Genomic DNA, 15,612 nt, shown 5'->3' with positions numbered 1-15,612 from the left:
AACAAACTGCTTCAATTACCGCATATTTCCTTATAGAAAAATTATAATCCCGAATGCGTTAACCGTAGATATTCGATGTTTCGATTTTACGCATTAAAATTATTCTAACATGGCTTTAATATAAATATTATGGTTTAACATGTGAATTTTCAATTTCCAATAAAAAGAAAGCTCTCAATTTTTAAACGATCTACAGAAATAAAAATATTTATATTAAAAGGAAAAAGATTTAGAAAAACGCTACAATTTAGCGTAATTTTATATATATGAAAATTTCATTTTCAGTTTGTCAAATTTAATATTAAATAACATTAAAACACGTAGCTTAAAATGTTTAAATGTAAATAGCATTCACTGTCATACGTGTGTCGTGCACGTTATAACTCACGTCCCGCTTGTCACATGCATATGATGTAAATACTCAAATATTCGTTATAAAATTACCGCACGAGAGTAAAAGTTTTGTAAAACATTGCTATAAATAATCAAATTTATTATTGTAATTTCTAAACCTATTATGATTATACTACGAACTTTTGTTGTCGAGAGTAGAAAAAGAAAGTTGTGCAAAATATTAAAACACGTTAAATTAATTAGTACCTTTTCGACAAATTACCAATAATTCTTCTTGTTTCTAAAACATCTTTGTTTAACAAGTAGCTTAAGAGTTTTTCGGAGTTAATTCACTTATTTTAAATTTATTTTAAGATAGTCCCATTAACAATAAAATCATTAGCGACCAAAAATATCAATTTTTGATTACATGTTTACCAACCTGAATAATACTTAGTCACTTACATGGAACCGACTAGATTTGTCCATTTAAAAAACTCCAATGTATTACGAATGCTGAATCATTCAGACTTCATGTTGACTTCGACGTTGTAACTATTTCTTTCAGATGAAAATTTGTAGCAATCCAGTAAAATATGCTGTACGATAATAGGTGATCCGTAAGATTGGCAATAAGGAGGTGGTTGTTTTGTTATTAGATGTTCATGGATTAGTTTAGAATGGCCGGACCTTAGCACAGTACTGCCGTGTATTTCTACGAATCTTTCACACGCAAAGAAGACGTAAAAGATGTATATAATCGCGCAGAGCAGAAGAAAGTTGGTAAAATCTGCAACGATAAGGTGTCGAAACTTCATTTTTCGGTCCTCTGCGAGAGCCAGCTTGCATCTGCTCCTTCTTCCTATGCAAATGCCGAAGAAATCAGCGAGGCGTGAGCGAAGGAAAAAGTATGAAAAGGAAAAAGAAAAGTGAACTGGCCGTGACATTGCAACGAAAGCATCGAACATGGGCTAAGATATCTCGTATGCGCCGTCTGTAATTCGTTTTGGCCTTTCCATTCGCGGTCAAGTCGGTCAGCGATGCGTAAAATTAGACTGCTCGCTGGAGACATCGACTGATACCGATCCTAAGATTTCCCACGTGACACTGACTCATGATAGACTCACGAATTTCTTTATTCACTACAGCAACGCCTGATCATAAGTTGCCGTGAACGCGTGTATTGGCTGGCTCTAATTGAAGCAAATCGAGGATAAGCGGTTCAGAATTTCCACACGTGAGTCAGGAGGTTAATTAAATCGACTGTGTGACAGTACTGTCTCTGCTCCAAGAATCATCTAATTGTGTTACACGAACTCACCAAGACCCGATGTGTTTAAAGACGTTTCAAAAATAAAGTTTAAAGCAAATCGGCGGAGATTTTCTAATTTTTGTAGAGAACATAGTATTTCGTATTACAAGTCGTAAAATATTTTACAACATTTTTTCGGTCCCAAAGCTTTCAGAAATTATAATCTCGAATTAAAAGTTTCAAATATTTGCAAAATTCCGAAACCTTCAAGTTTGAACATTTTTGAAGTTCTAAGTTTGTAAATCTTCAAAATCTTGAAATTTAAAAACCATAGGGAAGGATTATGTTTCTTATTCTGCAAGATGCGAAACATTAATTAATAGCTTATAAGACACATTAATAATTTATTTTTGATCTTTTTATCCGTTTCGATTACTATTCAATAGATTTGGGTGCACTTTAATCCTCTTGCAATTCTTTTAAACCGTTGATTTTCTTTAACGCTCTTCTAATTCTTTAGATTCTTTCAGCTCTTTTGAACTTCTTTCAAAGTATATCTCAATCTTCCCCAGCATCTTTTAATTTCTCTTTTACCTCCCATCAGTTCCTTTTAACGTTTCAAAATCTTTCTCACAATCTTTCTTCTATCTGCTTCAATATTTTCCAATCCTGCACGCTTTTCTTCAATATTTCTCACTATTTTTTGACTATCCATCTTCTTTGATCTTTACCGTTTCTCTCGAATCACCTTCAAACTGCTCCAACAATATTTCTCAGCGCCTTTTAATCTTCTTTATCTATCTATAATACTTTTCACCATTTTTTAAGCCCTAGAAGCCTCCATCTTTAATTTCAAGCAGGTTCAATTTTTATAACTCGTCTTATAAATCCCATTCAATCTTCCTCACACCTTTTTAATCCTTTCAAAGTTCTTTAATCTGTATCAACTTAATCTTTCTTTTGGGCTGGAATTTTCCACATGTTACAACTTTTACTTACAAGACACAAATAGGATATGTTTAACAGCTACATGAAAACTTCGATTTCAATATTTTTAAATAATTTCTCAAATAACATTCTTTAATCGTACTTTAATAACTCTCTAAGATTCTCTAAATATTTTTCAATCAATTTTTACGATTTCGACTTGTTGAAGTTTTAAACTTACGTAGATTCGAATTTCTTATTTTCCGAATCTAAAATTTCAAATACTCAATGTTTCAAATTTTTCAATTCGAGCGCTCGAACTTCGATTTCGGTATCTTCGATCTTCCAATGTTTATTTCCTAATAATTCTCTATGAATATAATTCTTGCGGTCGATCCTCGTGAATTTAGATTTCGAATCGGTATTTCCTATTTCGCGAAATGAACGCGGCGAACTCGAGGTCAGTGCATCGCTTTAATTAAGGCTCTCGTATCAGTCCGTCCATTTGCGTGCAATTTTCTCCGAGATAAGATAAGGAAATGAATTTCGGTGGCCTCAAGAACTTTCTCCACGCTTGTGCTTCTTGCAATTACAAGCGTAAAAGCTTTTAATGATCGAATCTCGAGTCACGTTGAATCCTCTCGAATTAGAGAGACCGATTTTCGTCAGATTACACATTATACACGTACATATAGCGCGACAGATTATACGAGAATTAAGATATACTTATGTAATTCGATTGTCTGTCTGGGAAGCTTGCGGCTAATTCCATTCGTTTCGATTGCCATTAATAATTTCATCGAAACGCTTTTGATCAAATGATAATTCATTGTTTATGAGAATGTTGTTACCACAAGCTTTAGAAAGTCAGATATTATTCACGTATTATAGCATCGTTGATACACCCAATAACCTATTTTCAGTGAAAGATATATAAGCACAGGTTTGGCTCGATTGATTGACTGATAGTTTGATTAATATAAATAGAAACACAAGTACATCGCGACTGAATGGTTTCGATTAAACAATTGAATTTAAAAATTAAATAGAACGCTAATATAAATATTAGAGTAGTACTTTTTGGTTCAGAAAAATATAATTTGTAATCAATTTTAGTTACTGTAATTGTAATTTTTATTAAACAGCTACTTTTTAAAGATCAAATTGTAATTAAATAAAATGAAAATTAATTTTAGATTATAATACCATAATATGTACTTCGTGTTTTTGGAGAGGATATTTTGAAGAGAATATGAGAGAGTTATGTTTAACGAGTTATGCTTGCTCGTATTTAATTCTAGCAATGAATATTCGTGGTGTTTCCAGTGATTTTAAATATTGACATTCAACGAAATGAAGTTGTAGAAACGAAGTAATAATACATAGGTTCGGTTTCAGTAATCCAATTTCTTCGAAATTATACATAAACTCGCTTCAATTTACACCTGCTATCTCAAATCAAACTTCGTACACCTGCCTCGGCTGAGGTTATTTAAGTAATTTTATCCATTGAATCGGAAATTAAATTGTATATTTGCATCTTTTCATGGGACACGTTCTATTACATTTATAAATTCGATGCATGAAATTTTCCTCGGAATAGATTTATACGAAAGAAATTCTATACATTTTTACCAGAATTTAAGAATAGAAATCATTTTTATAACTAAATTTATATTATGTATATCCATAAATAAAATTGGAATTTTATTAAAAAACACATCAACGTATCTTTCATTTACGTTTCTAATATAAGAATTTTCTGGTATTTTTTGCTTGAAACACTTAATATCATAGCTTATTCCTCAAAATAACGTCGAAACGTACTATCAAGCACTTGGATCAGTATTTGTCGTTGATTAGTATATTCCGACAATTTCCGCACGCATACGACATAAGCGTCCCGAATCGGTAAACGCGAGTCCAGGATTTTTCTTACGACAGTTTCGCCGCAGGGGAATGATCCTGCGTTTCCTCGAACTTCGTAACCATTTATTACTTGGAAATCGAGTATCGTGCGCGTAATTATTTCCACTTTATTGTCGTCGACTCCCAATCATAACATGCTAATGCGACAAAAGCTAGTGCATAAATAACATCTATCACTCCTTATTGCTTTAAGATACAATTTAGATAACCGTTTTATATCTCAATATTTTGTTAAATTCTGTGTTTGTAATTACGGTATTTGTAATTACGGTTGAATTCAGAAAATTTTGTTAATTCACATATTGCGTATTAAAGGTAATAAAAAGGACTATGTTTAGAAGAAAAAGTCATAATATAATGATAAAATCTAACGTCCGATTGAATTTAGAAATCATAATTTCTATCAATAAATTTTCTTTTAATAATAAAATACTCTTATTTAATTTATGTCACCAGCAACGTGTCACAATGTGGCAAAACCCTTCCACAGGCAAAATAGTCCTACGACTTGCTTAAAAATTTCTATGTTCATTTTCTTTCATTTTTTCATACTTAACTATGATAAAGTCTAACGTTCGGTTGAATATACAAATCATAATTTCTATCAATAAATTTTCTTTTAATAATAAAATACTCTTGTTTAATTTATGTCTTCAGCAACGTATCACAATGTGACAAAATCTTTCCACAGCTAAAATGATCCTACGACTTGCTTAAAAATTTCTACGTTTATTTTCTTTTATTTTTTCATACCTAAGTGTCTCAATACTTATGGACCGAGGCGTATACACCATGAAGCGGTGAAACATAAGGACAGTTCGAAACAACCGAGAGTCCAACGCCACATTATAGAAGTTCGCGACATTCCTCAAACATTCTCTCGTCGAGGCAGCACGGCTACGAATCCCCAGTCTTTGGTATCCGACAAATGTAACGCCCGGCTAAAAACATAGTTTGGCGTTTCTTATTCACCCCCGTTCCTCTTCCTCTTCCTCTGATCTTTTGATCCTGGTGTTCGTATACAGTTGCGAGCAAATTCCACCGGAGTCGTTTTCGCGAACTCTGCACCATCTGCTAATCGTATCCAGGTACGACATGTTACACAAAATCGTGTACACAAGTATTTTTATCAAATACTCTGTTTAATTGTTTACACTTTTTTTAACTGGCGATTGATAAGGCGAGGTATATGAAAATAATTTTTATAGCATTTATTGCACTACAAATTTTTGTGCAAATTCATATGTCTGAAAATATAATTAAAGAAGTAGAATTTTGACAGAAAAATTGTTTTATATACCAAGTATTACGAAAAGAACTATAACTTCGTGACTAACAGTGTGTATAAACCATAATATGCACCACCATAACTCAGAATTTGTAAGTTTCTGAACAGTTTCATTTATTTCTGTGATAAGATGACCATTAGCCCATTCAAAGAAAGCAGGTGAATTTATTGGAACGAATTTGAGCAATTGCGGTTGACCAGTGTTTCAATTTCTTTAATTAGATTAACTGAGAATATTTTAATTCGTTGTAAGCAGAGAGCCAATTGAGTGGATGCGTAGAGTTTCGCGATTACCGCAGGGTGGCGTTAGTTGGATCTAGTTTCGGGATGAATAAAGGGATTAATCACAGAGAATTATGAGGTGAATTTTGATACAAATTATAGAACGCATGGTAAATGGGTAATCCTTGAATCAAGTTGTTTCGAAAGGATTATGTACTGGCCGGGAAATAATAGAAACTCATCTACTTGGAACTTGGTTGTAGTGTGTGTTCCAGGGATAGCCATCGCAAAAAGAAAATTTTACGTGCTAGTAATTTATCTTTGGTTTCAAGTTGATTCATGTTGTTGCATTTTTGGAGATAATCACTGTTTAAATAACGATCGTTTTATACATTCTATACAATCGAGATAAGTAGTAGAAACAGGAAAATAATATAAATAATTTGAATCTCGTGTTTTCTAGGATCATTTTCATTGACCATTTCACTGAATAATTATAAGAGATATAGTTATATTTGACCATGTCTTATTTAAACATTTTTCAAGGATCTAGAATAAAAGTTACGATAAAAAAAAACACGATTAAAGATTAAAGGATCAATGATTATAAGAAAAAATATTCTAATACTCCAAAAAAAGATTAACACCACTAACACCGAAGATTAATTCCACTCTTCGTTACTCGTGTAATCTATCACATCTCGACCACCATCAAACCGTACTTTTAAAAGGTGGTCGAACAACGCGCCTTACATGCGCGCACCACACTCCATTACCCTCACCTTACACCGTGTCTCCTATCCCAGCCGTGTAAACTATCGCAAAGAATCCTGCTGACTGATCTTATCCCGCCAACGCAGCAGCCGAACATCAAAAAGACGATCGAACAAGTCCCCTCGACACGGCGCGAACCAAGAAGAACGGAACGTTAAGACAGAAACAATTTCGAGCTACAAAGAGTCGAACGACCGTCGAACCTGGAATAGCCAGGGATCCAGAATCGTTGCGAGAGGGGGCCAAAAGGATAGCAAGAAGCGCAACAATGCAGCAGAGAAGCGTTCGTAAAAGCGGCAGGAAGGTGGACAGACATCGAGAGTCCAGTACAGGTAATTATCTGAAGTTCCAGGTTTAATAGACGCCCGGTATTTCGGATTGGTCCTAATGACGGCGTTTACTGAATTTATATCGTCGCGCCACCGCTTAGGTCTCAAATTACCCCCCGGTCGGATTATTCTTCCCTCTCTTTCCAGTCACAGTCTTCGTGTTTTGTCTGTCCTTCTTCCCTCGGTTTTCGAGGTTATCCTTTTTCGCCGTGTCGTCGAGCCTCTTTTCCCCTTGATGTATGTTCAATTATCTGTCCACGTGGTCGTAGATGCTTGGAAACTGGCAGAGCTCGGCGGTACACGGTTCGGGTCAGACAAGACAGAGAAAGACATTTATTATCCTGGCTCTCCGGCAGACGGTCCAATAGGAATCTTAAAAAGGATCATCCCGAAAGGATCGCGATGATATGCGTTTTGGACAGCTAGGCCGGCATGCGACCGCTGGAAAAACGCGCACGACCGGAACAAAGGGGGTAAGAGAAATAAGCGCGCATAAGAAGACGCGGATCGAAAGACGGGGTAGAGATCGGGGGACAAGCGACCAAGCACAAGCGGACTTTGTTAGTGGAATTTTAACAGCGTCAACCGAACGCTGAACCATGGGCTACTAAGGTTTTTGTGTGTGGTTAAGGTGGTTATAGATGGAAGGGGGTTCACAGGAGGTGAACAGGGTGGATCTGGGAGACTGGGAAATTTGTGGTGAAATTCTTTAATAGATTTGTTTAGATCTTTATGTATACTTTGTCGATCGTGGATTTGCGAAAATTTAGGAAAGTGATGAAATTGTATAGTACGTTTATTTGCATCTTTGAATACCAATAGTTTTTAATTGTGAAAGTTATAATAAGGGGAGATTCTTTAGATATAAGGTTTCGATTTTGCAGCTTTATTTTCGTACGTAGAACAGAATTACTTTCTAAAGGAACCCGTTGGTTCTTGTTAATATCTTTGGTGCACATTGTGAACGTACTGTAAGACTCTTTCAGTTTTCAGTCATCTTTTAAATAACTTCGAACGAAATCTAAATGGGAAATCTGAAAATTCTAAAAGTCTCCGACTGATATACGAAACAATGACATAACGAATCAAATAACCAATCAATCATTGAAAACCTACGACCTTGGAAATTGGAAGCAATTACTCGGGCATTAAACTCGCATTATCCATTCTCCCACGCAAAACAGAAGCATTCTTCTCCCGTAAACCTACTCGTTGGAAATCACCATATGGAAATGGTTTCCGGGGGCAATTTTCATTCCCCTGGTGACAGGTTAGACCCTCCTATCTGTCGAAACGAATCTATCGAAGTTGCCGAGTGGCTGAATGCTCGCGTCGTTCAATCTTGCCAAGACCGATAAACAGGGATCGCCGCGAAACGAAACGTGGAAACTCGACGAAACTCGTTTCTCCGTGCTCGCGAATTGCAAGAATCGCGGTGATACCCCCAACCACGATAAGGAACAATACTCGTCTTCCTTCTCTTTTTTATAGCTTGTACGATATAGCACGCGGCAGACGATCTTACTTGCTGCATCCTGATACGCTCACGGAGAGAATAAAAGTAAGAGCAATAGCCCATTCGAGAGACGATATTACCGTCACCGTGAGAGCTCGATGGATAAGCATAAATTTCCTAGCCGACAATACAATCGGACGAATTACGGACCGATTCTCGAAAATAGATTCGACGTCTCACTGGAAAACATAATCGGATACGTTCGCTGAGCGGTCCAATAGATAAAAATGAAAATGTTTCGCTATAATGGGGCTTTGCGCGAATGTCGATCTTCTTTGGTCAACTGCTATTTTTCGAAGGATTGCGTATATCTGTTCGACTTGAGGAAAAAGCAGAGTAATTTTTTAAATGGATCGTTTCTTGTGCAAGATGGAAATGTTATTCAATAAGAGCCATTCACAAACCAAAGTGGTTGACTTCAGTTTCTCAACTTTTGCCAATTCAATGCCAAAGCACTTGTGCGATTGATGCTTATCTTATACCATAATTACCTACTTTTAATTTTGTCCAATGCAAATTGAATTGAAAAATGAAAACAGATTATTTTCTACAATAACAGAAACATCTTATGTAATTTATTCGATGATGTGATAGTATAAAATCCAAATACAGGAATTTACTGAAGGTTTTTTATTTCCTTCTTGAAAAATTCCTTTCGTAAAAGCTTGGTCTGCATGAAACTTTCACCTTGCATTATCAAAGTGGTAACGAAACGATTGTATAGTTACTCAGTATAGTTGCAACCTAATCAAACATTATTTCTTAATATTAAAGAAAATAACGTATTTTCCTACCTTCACAGAAAGATTCTTTCGAAATTACGCGTCAGCCATTGGTAAGGTGATTTCCAACACACGCATAAGCAGAATATATTGCGTGCTTAGCCAGCACATTCAAACCATTGGATCAAAGAATGTTTTAGGACGGAGGAACAATGTATTTGCCGCTTATATCCACTTCCTTTTCTCTTTCTCTATTTGCGTCTGCATCAGACCTTGCTATCTTCCGAATTAAATTCACCGGAAACACTATTCGGTACCGTCGCGTCGTTTCAGCAGCAGCGATAAACAGAAATCGCGAAAAAACGAAAGAAACGTTTCCATCGTTTGCGATGTCGGTCCTGAGAAGATCAGAGGAGGAGAGAGACGATAAGAGACACTTCATACTTGACGCCTAGCAATAGTAGGAAAAATAGTGCAGAAAAAATGAGAACAATGTTCCATTCGGGGGAAATCGCCGCGCTATTACGAGTTGAATAGTTAAATATAAATTGCAAAGTTTTCCGAAAAAACGTACCATTTTGTCCAATGGGCTTTTTATTCAAAAACTTTCTCAGCTTTCTCCACAAAATATGTTTTTCTTAAAAATCTTTTAGGAAAGATAGGGCTTTAATGTGAAACAGATAATTGAAATTCTTCGTGCTTGTACTTTGGCTTCGAGTCATTGTTGGTATGATACAGAGGCGGATAGTCTGACAGCGATGCTCGTAGGGATAGCTATGATCAATGATCTACCGTCATCGGTCGTGATCTTTCGTTGTTTCTGAGTGAGTTATTATTAGCTCCTTTTTACGATTGATTCTTGGTAGATACATAGAATGATTGTAAGCAGGATCATACATGGTATAAATTAATTTTATTTTATCCTGGCTTTGGTTTGAAATGGATTGTGTTATAAAGTATTATTGAATTATATCGCAATCCTTTCTACTACGAAGATCCTTCTATACAACTGATCAGTAATTTCAGTATTCCTGTATCGTGAAGCTTTCTGAAAAATTAAATTGTTACGTCTTGAATAAAGAAGATTTTGCTTAAAATTCCACACACTCTTCATTTATTCACATATTAATTCCATTTAATATACATAAAATTCCTCACGAAGCCCGAGCAAGCCTCGCATCAACTACAAATGAATTAACAAAAATAGCAATTTGCACAGAAAATATCAGCAAATCCGATACCGTCAAAATAACAAATCGATATTTCCTCGTAAAATAGATCAAATCGTTGAACCTATTCTGTCCGTGTCACTGGTAATCCAAAGGCGGCGTCGAAATGTTAATACACCCAGCGAAGAACATTATCCATGTGCAGAGAGAAAAACGGGCTAGGCACGAGTAAGTGTCCTCGTATCCAACCAAGGGATCGCGGTACACAAAGGCCGACCGAAGGATCTGTTCTCCGGCTTTGTTGGAATCCCGTGAAACGGAGGCACCGTGTCAAGGGTGAGAGAACGAGCGGACCACGACGACACCGCGCGGTCGTCGTGGTCACAGACAAGATCCACAGGAAGTCTCTGGTCGTCACAAGTGAATCCCAGGAAAACGATCCGCGTGTGTAAACTGCTTTCGGTGGTTGGATGGGCTATGGCGGGCGATTCCCCCTTACCAATGGGGAAGGAAGAAGGATCTAGTAATTAACGAAGCTGTTGCGATTGCAATCTAGCGCACGAATCGCCTCAGGCAGAAGACAAGCCGCGGAGAAGCAGCCAGACAGAAGAGGAAAGTGAGAACGAGAGAGGCCTGGCGCCGCATGCCACGAATATTAATGTGGCGTCCCTCATTGTCCTCGAGTTCTCTTTTTAGCCGCTCTCTATATCCTTTTCTAGCGATCATCCTGCCACTGACCCGCTTCCATCCTCCCTCGTCACACTTTCGAAGCCACCAATAACGATCTCGCGTATTTTTGTTTGCTTCTTTCTTTCTTTATCGAACCTGTACAACAGACTGCTTATTAACGGGTTCAATTCTTCAGAAACGAAAGTGGGATTGCAATCGAGGTGCTTGGAGAGGGAAGATAGAGATCTGGGTGTGTTTCAATTGCCATCGAATTATGACTGTGAACCATTGTCATCGACAGGAAGATCATTCAAAACGGTTGACCTATATTAACAGTGATACCGTTCGGTTTTTAAAGGGATGGTTTGGTGAGGCATGGTATTAGGAATGCTAAATGGAAACGATATAGCGCGGTCGTAAATTGGCTTTAATCTTCTAAGCATAATTTCTAAATCGTTCCTCTCGATGAAAAGAAATGACAAAGCTAAATATAATATTATCAATGAAACATATGTCATCAGTTATTGACGACATCCGTGACGACGTCATCCTTATTGACGCGTCACACAGTATGTATCTTGTAGAAGTAATTTGAATCTTGGATTGCAAAATTATTCATACATTAGTGTTAATTTACATACCACTTATGTAATCTTCTCGTAATAAATCAGTATATGGAAATAAGCGATTTATTTTTCGAGAATTGCATATTAATCGCGTACCAATATAATAAAATAGAGAAATTGGTACAAAGTGGAGTTGATCAATTTGGCTTTTGGTAGGCTCATTTATTACATTATGTACATGATTTGACATTCGGAAGCGTGCGACCATGCTATGTCGTATCCACCTACAGTATCCTTCTTCCTGTTCACAGAGAGAATATCCTACTTTATTCGGTGAAAGCCGAAGATAGAAATTAGAGGATGTATTCGTACAGGAGATACAAGAGAGAAACGATCTTTCATAAGCGCAGAGGAGATATTAACAATTCTAATGAGAATTTACTTGTTGAACAACGTACACCTATCAAACATCTGTCCAGCCTGCGCAACAGATAACACAGGGAATTAATGGTTAACGGAACACAGCGGCACGATGAAAAAGAGTTATCGCGAGCGATTCTCAGTCGACATATCCAACGCGTTAAAGACAGAAGAGCGCGGCGTCCCGAATATTAATGCGACATTCCGCCATTGTTAACGAGTACTCGGGCCCTTGTTTCGCGACGTTGATATATGTCCCGCGCGATCTAGACAATAGCCTACTTCTCCGCACCTCGTCATTACCTCCTTGCGATGCGGCAACCGGTGCTACGCTGCGGCGTGAAATAAACGTCAAGCCGGAGATTCGCATTCTTACGAGATAGGATAGGTATAATCCTTCGAGAAGCAGAATCAAAAAAGGAGTATTTCTTAATCAATTAGAATTTTGAAGAATCGGACAGTCCTAAAAAGAAGAGATATTTGTCGATATATTTTGAATCAATCACGAGATGATCGATATAATTTCTTGCAAAGTTTGTAGAGTTTCAGAGACACATACCGGAATGGAATATAATCGTTTTAACAAAAACAATTAGAAAATAGATAATTCATAATCGTATAAAATTCTGAAGAATTTGACAATTCTGAAAGAAACGACGATTATCTACGTTCTAGATTTGTATTTGATCGTTATAAGACGATCAAATTTTCTCGTCAGAAGCAATCAAATTTCAGGGATACACGCCAAAGTAGAATAGCTTTAATCACTTAATTAGTAGAAGAAGAATTAGAAAATAAATATCTCTTCGTTATTTAGAATTCTAGAGAATCGAATAGTTCTAGAAGAAGATACAGTCTTTCTCGTTAAGTCTCAATATATTCTGAAGTCAGTCACGAGATAATCAAATTTTCCTTACAAATTATACATTTTCAGAGAAATGCATAAATGTCCGCCGTCCAGTCACCACAGCTTGCTATACATAACGCGATTACGTGCCCAAAATCCATTTATTTCACGAAAAAAGGACTTGAAACTACCTGCATCGAACGATAAATACGCGACTAACCGAACAGGGAATTCCTCCATTATCTCCGGAAACCGCGTTACCTACCGCATCGTCGTCAGAATCTCTACACTTCCCTTGAATGCACCGATCGGACAGGTTTCTCTCGCGCGGCGAGCCAGCGTCGAACAGGTGTTGTTTCCACGCAGAAAAAAGCCGCTGGGATAAAAACAAAAAGTGGATACACGTCGAAGAGACCGTCTCTCGTCCTTTCCACGATTCCTTTTCGACCTGCCAGTTGAAAAAGAAACGACGGAGCTGTCTGTACAGATGAGGAGAACGAACTCACGCGTGCATGTATGTATATCGTTAGTTACTAATGGACGTCCTTTTAGAATCGCGACGATTCTAAGTTGAATGCGTCGAGACGCATGCAGTGCCACTTCGTCGCACTTCCGAGCACTTCTGGGTGCCTTGCACCGGCCGGATTAACGAGTTCCACCGGACTATTCCGACCTCTTGAACTCTTCTTTCGTTTACCTGGTACACAAACGTAATGACGTGCTGCGCGGCCTTTGACTGCTGATTTCGTGCCGTGTGCATGGGAAAACGTCTTTCATGCTCCCTAATAAAGTGGTGGACGCGATTCCGGACCAGGTTACGACTCGGGTACAGAAACGGGTGGCTTCTTCGTGCATACTATGCTCCTATGGAACTTCGTGCCTGTACTTTGTAATTCCACGTAATGCGGCATATTTTTATTTTTATTTTCAACTTTTGCTACCTGACTGCGCTGCGGGATGAATGCACGATTTCTTTGAGACCCACCGAATGGAACTTCGTAACGTAATTTAGTTAGACATGTTTGAAAACTGATTTCCTTTCTGTTCGACGATTTTTTATTACCAAGTTCTTTGTGTGCTAGAGATATGCAGTTTGAATGCGTGCAAGTATTCTAGTATTATGTACGCCGGGGGTGAATAAGGGCTGATTAGTTCGGTCTCATTGAATATACCTATTTTCTGTTATTATGGTCGAAGGTTCACTTGGTAATAAATCAGAATTTGGTATTTCGATTGCTGCCCCTGTGATATGTGCGATACAGGAAGATTCGTCGCCTTTCAAGTGGCAGATATTGTGACTGGTTGAGCCTTACGTTGAATGTAATCAAAAAAGTCATCAATCTAGTGAATGCGCAATTGCTCCTATGCATCTTGTGGACAAAGGTTTTATAATTCTGCTTACGGTTTTGGTTTTCTTCAGATTTTTCGAATTATCGTTACTTTAGGTAAATACAATTACCATATTACTATTTCGTTAAACAGAATTACCATAAAAAAAGTAAAATACGCATAACGTTACTACAAACCGATATTTTATTAAAAATACCAACCCTTGGAAAAATTAATAAAATTTCGACACTATATTCATTTCTTTAACTGTGTGTCACTTCTCCCGTACTTGCTCTATGTTTTTAGGAATATTTTTTATAATCGTCGTTTGATATAAAAACAATACTAGCATTTTTACACTTAAAGTAAGGAAAACGAGTGATTTCGTCCCTCCTTTTATAGAATTTTTGTGCTAAGAGCAGCACTAGTCTTTTATCGCTCAAAAAGGAGGGGAAGATTTTTCAGGCACGTACGATAGAATAGTACAATTAATCCGCCGGGAAGATCATAACCATCTGGAGCAGCGATTATGGACTCTCGAGAAAATTCTTTTTATTGAGTGTTAAGGGAAAACGTGATTGGAATCTGCGCCAAAATTTAGTTGGCTCGTGTTTGTTTAAGACAACGCATTCCATTTAATTATTCGAAAACGTTGTTTAAAATTACCAATATTACACATTATATTACAGTAATTTTTGCAGTGATTTTATTTTCTACGATTGTTCCAGTCCCATCACCATTCGCGAGACACTATTTTGAAGTAAGCACCAACTCTATATCATTTTATCTGACAGTTTGAAAATACTTTTCAAATATAGAAAATGATCAATATTCTAATTGCAGATCATATTGCGTTGCGTTTGCACCAAAAATACCTTGCTCTGAAAAATTATTTTTTTCTTTCTTTACAAGACACGATTGCGAAAAATCTAGCAGTTTTGGCAGACACCCTTTAAATTCTCCAAGATACCAATATTCTATTACACCCACGGTTTTACACCAAGAGTATAGTTTGTAAAATTATTCTGATCCTCTTATCGTTCGCGAGACACGGTTAAGAATTTAACAGTAAATCGCGTTGCGCTAGCTACATGGCGAATCCGGGCGAGTTCTCATTAAAATTTATGTAGAACTCGGCCGAGGAGAGTCGCGTTATTAAGGCGGAAATAACGTCGTCGAGGAAATTTATTGTAATCGTGTAAGGAGGCGAGGACATCGTCGGGGAAATACGTTGAACGTCCCGCGGAAACTACCTTCTCCTCGAAACTTCTTTCCCGATCCGGCCACGGAGTCACGTACCGGAAAAATGGCTTAATCCCA

Source organism: Bombus flavifrons, chromosome 7, assembly GCF_040668555.2.
Source record: "Bombus flavifrons isolate JBK064 chromosome 7, iyBomFlav1_principal, whole genome shotgun sequence".
Classification (NCBI taxonomy): Eukaryota; Metazoa; Arthropoda; class Insecta; order Hymenoptera; family Apidae; genus Bombus; species Bombus flavifrons.
The sequence above is the reverse complement of the archived record's forward strand: the minus strand, read 5'-3'. Positions refer to the sequence as shown.